We start from the raw sequence: 10,000 nt of genomic DNA, 5'->3' as shown, positions 1-10,000 counted from the left end.
AGATCTCACGCCTGAAGAACGTGAAGAAATGTTGAGGTCTGAGTGGAAGGGTTAAGAGGTAAACACATAAAAGAATTGAAGTTTTGTTTCTGACGGTTTGTCCCCACCGGGACCTCTCTTCAGAGTACTCATGAGAAGGAATGCAGATTCCTTTATAGATGCGTACTCATGGAATGCCAAGCTAGAACCATTTATGAGTCTAAACGTAGTTATGAATAATCGAGAGTAAGAGACAGGACCCCACGAACGTTGCTCCTTTCCCGTATAATGTTATTAAGTAAATTCAATAAGACATAATTGAACACGCTCGCGCGCGCACACACACACACACACACACACACACACACACACACACACACAGCGGTTAGAGTTCTTGCATGCCACTACAGCGGTCCGGGTTCGAATCCTGCCCAGGGCTGAAATAATTTCAGTATCCCTGCGCTGCGGGTTGTTACTCCAACTCTCGTGGGCGGGGATTTTTTTTTTTTTGGGGGGGGGGTGCGTGTAAGGCCACAGAATTACCCATAGATGGGTCATACGAGCTCTGAGCTCTCATCCGGGAGGGTAATAACTATCGATCACGAGCCCAACACGTGGTCCAAGACCATGGTGGTGAATCACACACCCGTGCTTACAACCACGTGCCTATATAGTAATACCTACACACAAATGGTGGACAAGAGCGAAACACAGGGAGATGGAAGATGATGGATATCGTGCAAGTCTTGTGAGAGGAAACCAGTTGACTGGAGTGAAGTGGAGTGATGTAAAGGCGTTATCACACTGGGCTATTTTTCCTCCAACCTCCGATTAATCGGCAGTACTGCCCACCTCCAAATTTTTTTTTCCCGCCGTAAAATCGCCATGGTAAGCTATTTTGTTTTCTCGACAATTTACATAGAATGTCATTTCATGTCCTGGTGGAAGACTATTTTCCTCCATCATATCAAATTCCTTTACGAAAACTGCTGGCTGCAAATTTTCTCCAACAGCCGGAGGCAAATAGTTACAACTTGGCTTGGTCCCCAGGCTATTCAACTGAGTTGTTCAATTTAGCTTCTGCTGTTTTTAATGTCTGAAACGAGCCGTTTGGGCCTAATTTAGAGGTTTGACATCACCACCATCACCGTCATCGTCGTTCTCATCATCATCATCGTTCTCATCGCCGTCATCACCATCATCGTTATCCCCTTCCTCCTTATCATTATCACCACCATCACCACTACGCCCTTCGTGTCACCCAAGGAAGAGGGAAAGAATTCGGGAGTGTCTCCTCCTTCTCCCCGATTCGTCCTTGGATATTACCCTGACCCCCCCCCACCCCTACCCCTCCCCCGCCCCAACACACGCACGCTTCACGCCCCCTCCCCCAAGCAATAACAAAAAGGAGAGGTTTCATCACGGCGCCAGCGATGTATGAAGCACCTCGGGTCTATATTTTGCAGCAGCTGTGGTTAGGATTCTAGGAACTGCAGGCCTCGTCGGAGCCGATCGACTGTCCTCAGATCCTTCCACCCCTGCCTTCCTCCTGACCCTTTGACCTGTTCTCTCTTGCTGCGTTGCCTCTGACAAGAATGGCAGGTGCATGCACATTCACCCCTCGAAGCTTCTTGTGGCTTCTGCTGCCACAGGGTTCAAGCTGCCCTCCGCAGAGTGGGATGGCCTGTTCGCACGTGTGTAAAAATGACGTTGACAAACACGAGTACTCCATCCTATCGCTCCCCAGTGTTTGGGGAGTGGGGTTGACACCCCCGTAGCAGATGTGAAAGTGCCTCGTATATCACCGACATTGTTCCTCTCAAGGTAGGGATGGGGGGAGGGGGTAAGGAATTGAACCCGTCTAGTGAGTAACAAAAGTTCCCTCCCCCTCGCGCACGCGCACACACACACACACACACACACTATTAAAAAAGTGGGAAAAATAGTTTGCCGATGCTGCATCTCAACTTCCCCACAAACCAACCAACCCACCAACACATACTCACGCATACTGTCTCATGTTGCCCTTTACTGTATGGACAACAACACATCATGAAATTTTAATTACTTCGCTCCATTTAACGACCCATTTATTGACCGATTTCTGGGTAATGATGTACGTGATTCACCATGGTCTTGGATCACGTGTTGGACTCGTAAACGACAGCTATTTCCCTCCCGAAAGAGAGCTCAGAGCTCATATATGACCGGTCTATGGGTAATGCTGTGACCTTACACGCACGCACACACACCCAACTCCCCGCCCACGAGAGTTGGAGTAACAACCCACAGCACAGCGATACTGAAATTATTTCAGCCCTGTGTGTGTGTGTGTGTGTGTGTGTGTGTATTCACCTCGGATCTGCTGCAGTCTCTGTCGAGACAGCCAGACACCACCCTACGGCAGTGAGCTCAGAGTTCATTATTTGCCGATCTCTGGGTAGGTCTGTGTGTGTGTGTGTGTGTGTGTGTGTGTGTGTGTGTGTGTGTGTGAGAGAGAGAGAGAGAGAGAGAGAGAGGAAGAGGAAGAAGAAGGCTCACTCACTGTATTGGACGCACCTGAGCGACGAGCACCAGCGGGAAACCCACACACTCACTCACTCACTCACGAAGTCTCCTTGCTTCTCACACCAGATGAAGACCACGATCGGCGGCTTGGGATTTTCCGTCCTCCTCCGTTCCTCCACCCACTCTCCCTCCTTCCTCCTCCTCCTCCATGCCTGGGGCACACAGGTAGACACGTAGCCACAACAGAGCACACCCTGGGCTACCTCCGACCCGACTCCTCCAGTGTCCAGCAGCCACCGGACCGGAAGCCACTTATGGGCCTCTGTTCGTCTCCCTTAAGTGAAGGCCATTTATGATGATGATGATATGGTTTAACGTCACAAACTCCCCCTTATCGGAAGGCTAGGACGGTGCCCCTCACAGAGGACTTTGTAACGTGGAATTTGATTAACCATGTCCTTGGTTCAACTTCGCCGGTGGTAGGATTCGAACCGTCATCTCCCTCGACCTTCGCCGCAAGTAACGACGCCTTAACCCTCTCAGCCAGCGATGTTCCACAAGGTCATTTATACTATGAGGTAAATACAAACGGGATGGAAACAAATCACGACGTCATTGAAAGGGTCACCTGAATAATTGTCACCCCAGAGCGTCCACCTGAATAATTGTCACCCCGACCAACAACACCTTAAGAATCGTCACCTAGGCCACATTGGATAGAATATAAGGCTGTAACCTAACCTTATCAAAAGTTATTTATTGTTATTAACTTATGCAAACTAAAGAATCAACCCAGGATAGCTCAATTAAGAACTGTCACCTCAGGATAACCCACCTGAAGAATTATCACCCTGTCGAAGTCTGGAGTGACAAACAGGTGATCCCAAGAGAGAGAGAGAGAGAGAGAGAAATACCCAATGTCTGAAGGATATGAAGGCAGAGATATATGAACTCTCGGAATGGCCCCGAATGATGATATAACCTTAGCTGGGACCAAACAAGATTTTAGATTTAGATATGTTAGTTGGAGAATAAGAGACAAAATCCCAGGAACGTAGCCCCTTTCCTGAATGCTACAGTTAGGTAAACACGCACTCATCCACGGTGACCGGACGTTTCGGCCATGGCCTTGGTTTGGGTAACGGAATAGATTATCTTATTTAGGGGGATATATCATGTTTGAGCAACTAGGAATATATATATATATATATATATATTATATATATATATATATATATATATATATATATATATATATATATATATATATATGTGTGTGTGTGTGTGTGTGTGTTTGGGGCCACGAAATAAATCGTTTAATTTTTGTTTATATTTATGAGGAATATATCATGTTTGGGCAACGGGGAATATATTTTTGGGGGGATGTATATTGTTTAGGAAACAAGGAATATACATTTTTGTATCTTTTGGGGACCATGGAATATTGTTTTGTCTATTTGGGGGATATGTCGTATTTAGACAACGGAGGATGCATGTAGCATGTACAAAAAGTATTAAAAAAAAAAAAAAATCCGTGGGTAGCCCAACCTATATCTATCTTACAAATTTCACTTGTACTACTTTGTAAATATATGTAAATACCATACTGCAATAGGAAATAAATGTGATTGGTTATTGCAAAACCACTTGTTATTTCTATATTTTGTCCCGTGGCCCAAACCGTGGCCCAAACGTCATACTCACTGTGGCCCAAACGTCAGAGGTCCTAGATTCATCATTCACTTACTCACACACAAACCTCAACCAATATATGAGTCCAGATGTAGATATGATAACTGGAATTCAAGGCTATAAAGTTGGAACTGTACATGAATATGAGGCTAATCCTGATAAAAAGAATTGGGGAATAGGGGACGGGACCCGACGAACGTTGCTCCTTTCTTGTATATTAAAATTATGTAAATACACACACACACACACACACACTGAGGTAGCACACATCACGTGGAACGGAGGGCGACAGCTTCAAACTCCTGTACGTGTTGTTAAGTGAAAAGGGGAGAATGTAACCCGAAACTCCTCCGCCACCAGTGGACCAACCGCTACGTGCCAGGAGCCTTCATCCAGCTCGTGGAGACATCCCAATCACTGAAGAAATGTTCTTTTATAGGCCGGGATTCTGGGTGTGTGATAAAACCCGCTGTACCTGTTCATCGTTTGGTTGTTACATGAAGTGGCGATTTCTAATGCCTCGCTCCACAGCTGACGAAATGTACATTATATCACGGTGATATAACGCACATTACCACCCTAAAGGGACAGGTGGAGGATGGACGGTGACGTATGTCGGGTCAGGTCGGGGGGCAATTATCTCTCTGACCTTTCTGGGGCATCAATACTCTCCCCTTCTGGAATGTAGTGGATGGGCTTCGCCGGGACTACGTTCTAGCCGGCACGCGGCTCCTGGAAGTGACACCCTGAAGGTTACTTTGGTTTGCCAGGAAGTTTGTTGTTACAACGACAACGACAATGCTACGCTCGTACAACTGCACAACTATAATAATGCCGTCGTATTTAATTATATGAACATGCAATAGAATCTGCTCCCATACTTCTCCAACACACACACACACACACACACACACACACACACACATATATATATATATATATATATATATATATATATGTATATATATATATATATATGTGTGTGTGTGTGTGTGTGTGTGTGTGTATACGCAGTTATCATGCACATTATTTTCAGCGTAATATAGATGAGGTCTAATTATCGCAATATATATTAATTCAATATAACTTCGTGTCTATTATTAACGCATCTGTTGGTAACCCCGAGAATTCTTGTCTTGTTTTGTTCCTAACAGCTATACAGTATACACTGCTCTCTCTTCTCCCTTTCTCTTTTGCCCACCTATTCTCTCTTTCTCTTGTGCCCCCACCCCCTCTTCTCCCTTTCTCTTGTGCCCCCACCCCCTCTTCTCCCTTTCTCTTCTGCCCCCAGCCCCTCTTCTCTTTCTCTTGTGCCCCCACCCCCTCTTCTCCCTTTCTCTTCTGCCCCCAGCCCCTCTTCCCTTTCTCTTCTGCCCCCACCCCCTCGTCTCCCTTTCTCTTTTGGCCCCAGCCTCTCTTCTCTCTTTCTCTTCTGCCCCCACCCCCTCTTCTCTCTTTCTCTTCTGCCCCGCCCCCTCTTCTCCCTTTCTCTTCTGCCCCCAGCCCCTCTTCCCTTTCTCTTCTGACCCCAACCCGTCGTCTCCCTTTCTCTTTTGGCCCCAGCCTCTCTTCTCTCTTTCTCTTCTGCCCCCACCCCCTCTTCTCTCTTTCTCTTCTACCCCGCCCCCTCTTCTCTTTTTCTCTTCTGCCCCACCCTCTCGTCTCCCTTTCTCTTCTGCCCCCACCCCCTCGTCTCCCTTTCTCTTTTGGCCCCAGCCTCTCTTCTCTCTTCTGCCCCCACCCCCTCTTCTCTCTTTCTCTTCTGCCCCGCCCCCTCTTCTCTTTTTCTCTTCTGCCCCACCCTCTCGTCTCCCTTTCTCTTTTGCCCCCAGCCTCTCTTCTCTCTTTCTCTTCTGCCCTCAGCCTCTCTTCTGCCCCAGCCTCTCTTCTCTCTTTCTCTTCTGCCCCCACCCCCCTCTTCTCTCTTTCTCTTGTGCCCCACCCCCTCTTCTCTCTTTCCCATCTGCCCCACCCCCTCTTCTCTCTTTCTCCTCTTCTTTCTTTCTCTTTTGCCCTCTCTTCTCCCCCGCCCCCTCTTCTCTCTTTCTCTTCTGCCCCAGCCTCTTCTCTCTTTCACTTCAGCCCCCTCTTCTCTCTTTCTCTTCTGCCCTCTCTCTCTATATTTACCTAATTACAGCATATAGGAAACGAACTATACTTATAGGATCCATCAGTTTTACCAGCCTGTATATGCACGTATGCTCATGAAAGTCACGGTTTATGATGCGGTTTCCGACCGATGACGCAACGCCTTTAAGACGATCACCGATAAGACGACTCGTTCCTTCGAGTTTTCTACAAATCACAACAATTCTACTTCCGTATGTGACTTAAAAAATGTAGATATAACTGACGACTAATTTACCTTTCAACTGACAACTAAACCTCTGTGTATGGTTTCAGGGCACATTTATTGTAGGATAAGATCAAATTAGTATATTTTATTATCTTTATGGTTATTGAAAGTTATTCTAAAACGATCATCATCCACTTGGTTCCTGACCTGAAGGTGAAAAAGTAGACCCCAGGGCATCGCAGTAAAGAGCAGCAATCGTTGTTGCTGAAGCCAGACACGTGAGTGATGTCTAAATTAAATAAATAAATAAATAAATAAAAGAGAAAATTTGCTAGAGAGCGAAATGACCGAGCCAGGGGGCCGGGCGTGCCCCCTCTCCCACAATTGGGAGTTTTTGCTTTTGTTAGCTTCAAATAATGCAATGTGGTGGATACCGCACTGAATGTCAATCCAAAACGGCAAAAAAAAAAATACATTACGAGTAATAGTCACGAGCCTACATGGTTTTTTTTTTACACCCTGGTAAAAATAAAAAATAAATAATAAAACGCGGAAACAATGCCAAACCGCGAGAAAGCGTCCTTAAACACGCGGAAATTTCACAGAAACTCGGAAATTTCACATACCTGTCTTCAGCCCAAGCATCATGAACGAGCAACACCTCTTTTTCATGGCAAAAACCATGCTAAACAACCGAGCAAACGACACTAACACCACACGATTTAGTATGTACCGTAACGCGTCATTTATCGACAACTTGTACCTCGTTTGTCCAAAGTTTCTATTAAAATCGTCTCAACGGTGATCGTCTTAAAGGAGTCATACGACCTCGCGCAGATTCCTCCCTGACTGTAGGACGCACCTCCTCTCCCTTCCCTCCTCCCACTCCTTTGACCTCTCCTGGCCCTGTTCTCTTACTTTCCACAGAGTCCGCAGGCGCTGGCTGAGACTCTGTCTTGCACGTCGTCGATTCATCGGTGAGGATTCGAAGGAAATCTGATAACGCGTTGCGTCCCGTTGTCGCACCCAATTCGGGAAGGGTAGGTCGGTCGGTGAGGCCTTGTGTATGAGTGGGCCAAAGCCACTGCATAATTTCATATCACCGTCATTTCTATTATCGTTATTATTGTCATCATTGTTAGAGTGATTGGGTTTCGTTTTGGAATGATCACTTCCCTTCCACCCCTATCACCCCTCCTCCTCCTCCCCCTCCCCGGTTTAATATTACTTGTCTAACGACCCTGTTAAAGAATTATCACCCTGGGCTATTTTTCATTCAACCTCCGATTCATTGGCGTTAATGTCCACCTTCAGAACTTTTTCCACCGTAAAATCACCAAACTATTTTGTTTTCTCAACAAAAATACATATAATGTCATTCGATATCCTGGAGGAAAAATATTCCCCTCCAGCTTATAAGATTCCTTCCCGAAAGCTGCGGACTGGAAAGCCGCTCCAACAGTCGAAGTAAAAATAGCCCAGTGTGATGATAACGCCTTTAGTGGTCCGTGAAGGTCTCTTCTTCCTCCCATCCTACTCTCAACTGAATAGAATAATCTGGCTTTAACTTGATGGAATGCACCAAACGCGCACGAGTTCGGTTCGTCGATGAGCTTGATGAGTTTCTTAGTTGTATGAAACGACGCGACAACAAAAGCAACGCAAGACAACACCGGGGCGGGACGGGAAGATCGAGACAGGTTTTCCGAAGTCTGGGTCCTGATGGAAGGCTCTTGGTGCCGCATTACATATGACAACACAACACAACACTGTAGGGAGGGAAAAGTAAAAACCTGCGAAGTTCCTCGTCCGAGAGGACTCTTGCAGGTACACTTTCGAATATATAAACTTAGTTGGTCTCTTTCAAACGTTTGACGGAGATGGAAACTGGTCGACTGTATGCTCAAAATATTCCTCTTTCTCTCTTTTCTCTTCGTGACAGTTCTGTTCGTTTGTCTTTTCTAACAAAAGAAAAAAAAATCACCACAGCATTGTGTACGGGTTCACCGAATTCCACAGCTATAACGCGCCGACCTACACATCAACTTGTAAACTCCTCAAATGCACTGACAGGTTCTTCGGATTCCCAAGAAGTTACCTTCGCGCGTGCGTGCGTATGTACGTACGTACGTGAGGTGTCCTGGCCACCTTTCGAGTTGCCAGTTTACCTTGAGACCAAAGAAGCAGCACACAACTAACGCGTTATGTAATTCTGTTCATGGTCATCCTCCTGATAACATTACTCATGTCCATAGGCTCCTTTCCCTTGAGTAATTGTCGCCCTCTTACTAACTTGCCGCTGAAGTGTTCGTCGGTTGAAACGGAAAGAAAAGGAGAAAAAAAAAATGCAGTCCTCCACAGTCACGACAACGGGGGACGCGCGCATGCGCAGAGTCACCACCACATTGGGGAATCTCCCGCCTGGAAATCAACTGGAATTCCGTAGCTGAGGCCTACGCAGCGGCTGCCCACGCCTCCGGAGCGGGAAGCGGACAGTTGTTACGTAGGGTCCTCTGTTTTGTTGTGTACGGGAGCAAAGGTCGGTAGGCGTAGGCTTGTGAGGGGCCAGATCCGGGAAAAGATGGTCGGCCGGATGGATGTTATCACTGTAAGGTGAATTTACCGTGACGTACTACGGACTTCCTCCACACCCTTCCGGGCAACGTGACGCCAAAGGTTCGTTAATTCATATGTTGTAATTCTTGCATTAGTCTAAAGTCAAAACCTTTTCCTCCTCCTCCTTTTCTTCCTTCTTCTTCTCCTCCTCTTCTTCCTTCTTCTCCTCCTCCTCTTCTTCTTACTCCTCCCCCTCCTCCTCCTCATCATCATCGTCATCACCATCATTATAATTACCACTGTCATTAGCAGCAGCATCTGTATCTGTGGTGATTTTATTATAAAGTCACAACTCTCCTTTTGGATCTAACTGCGCTGAGGAAAACGAGTCCACGGGACATCCACGCCCTTTCATAGGATATGAAAATGACCACCACTACCACCACCAACATCACCACAACCACTACCACCATCACCACCACTACTACCACCATCACCACCACCACTGATGCTATGACCTTGGCCCTGACCTTGACTCTGACCTTGGTCACGTGACAACGCCCAAGGTCTTGAGCGATAAAACCATTATGTATTCCGTTAATAGGATACAAGGAGTCTGCAGCAGGATCGTGTTGACATATCTTGGCTGATTTTCCATTACACTACTGTCCAAACGTTATGCATAAAGCGCTGGCAGTAAGCACGTTAGAATGAATGGATTATGGACTAGCTAGGACAGTCCACCCGCTCGCACGGGATCGGTAGTTGTATGAGGGGAAGAGATGTCTGTATGAAAATGAAAAGGCAGTTGTGTATACAAGAGGGTTTCTGCCACCGGGCGATTAAGGATATGTATTTCGTGGTGTCGTGGCTTTGGAGGGGTGGGCAGGAGACTTGGAGTTGGAGGCTGGGATTAATACGTGTAACTGTGAGGTTACGTATGGATATTGATTATTCTTAACCTTATCC

General features: G+C 46.5%; 1 protein-coding gene across 2 annotated transcripts in view; it reads right to left on the bottom strand.

Moving 5' to 3' along the window:
- LOC143040688 (NADPH oxidase 5-like) overlaps positions 1–8,537 on the bottom strand; it is a 62,923-nt gene extending 54,386 nt beyond the window's left edge. The window contains exon 1 of one of the 2 annotated variants that reach the window (XM_076211985.1): positions 8,460–8,537. The gene's annotated coding sequence lies outside the window, so the exon portion shown is untranslated. The remainder of the gene's footprint in view (positions 1–8,459) is intronic. The other variant, XM_076211986.1, reaches the window with a different exon arrangement.
- Positions 8,538–10,000: the final 1,463 nt, after the last annotated feature.

The sequence above is a fragment of the Oratosquilla oratoria genome, chromosome 29 (genome assembly GCF_046742065.1).
Source record: "Oratosquilla oratoria isolate Oo_2021 chromosome 29, ASM4674206v1, whole genome shotgun sequence".
Lineage (NCBI taxonomy): Eukaryota > Metazoa > Arthropoda > Malacostraca > Stomatopoda > Squillidae > Oratosquilla > Oratosquilla oratoria.
Note: the sequence above shows the minus strand (reverse complement) of the source record. Positions and strands in the feature narration are given on the sequence as shown.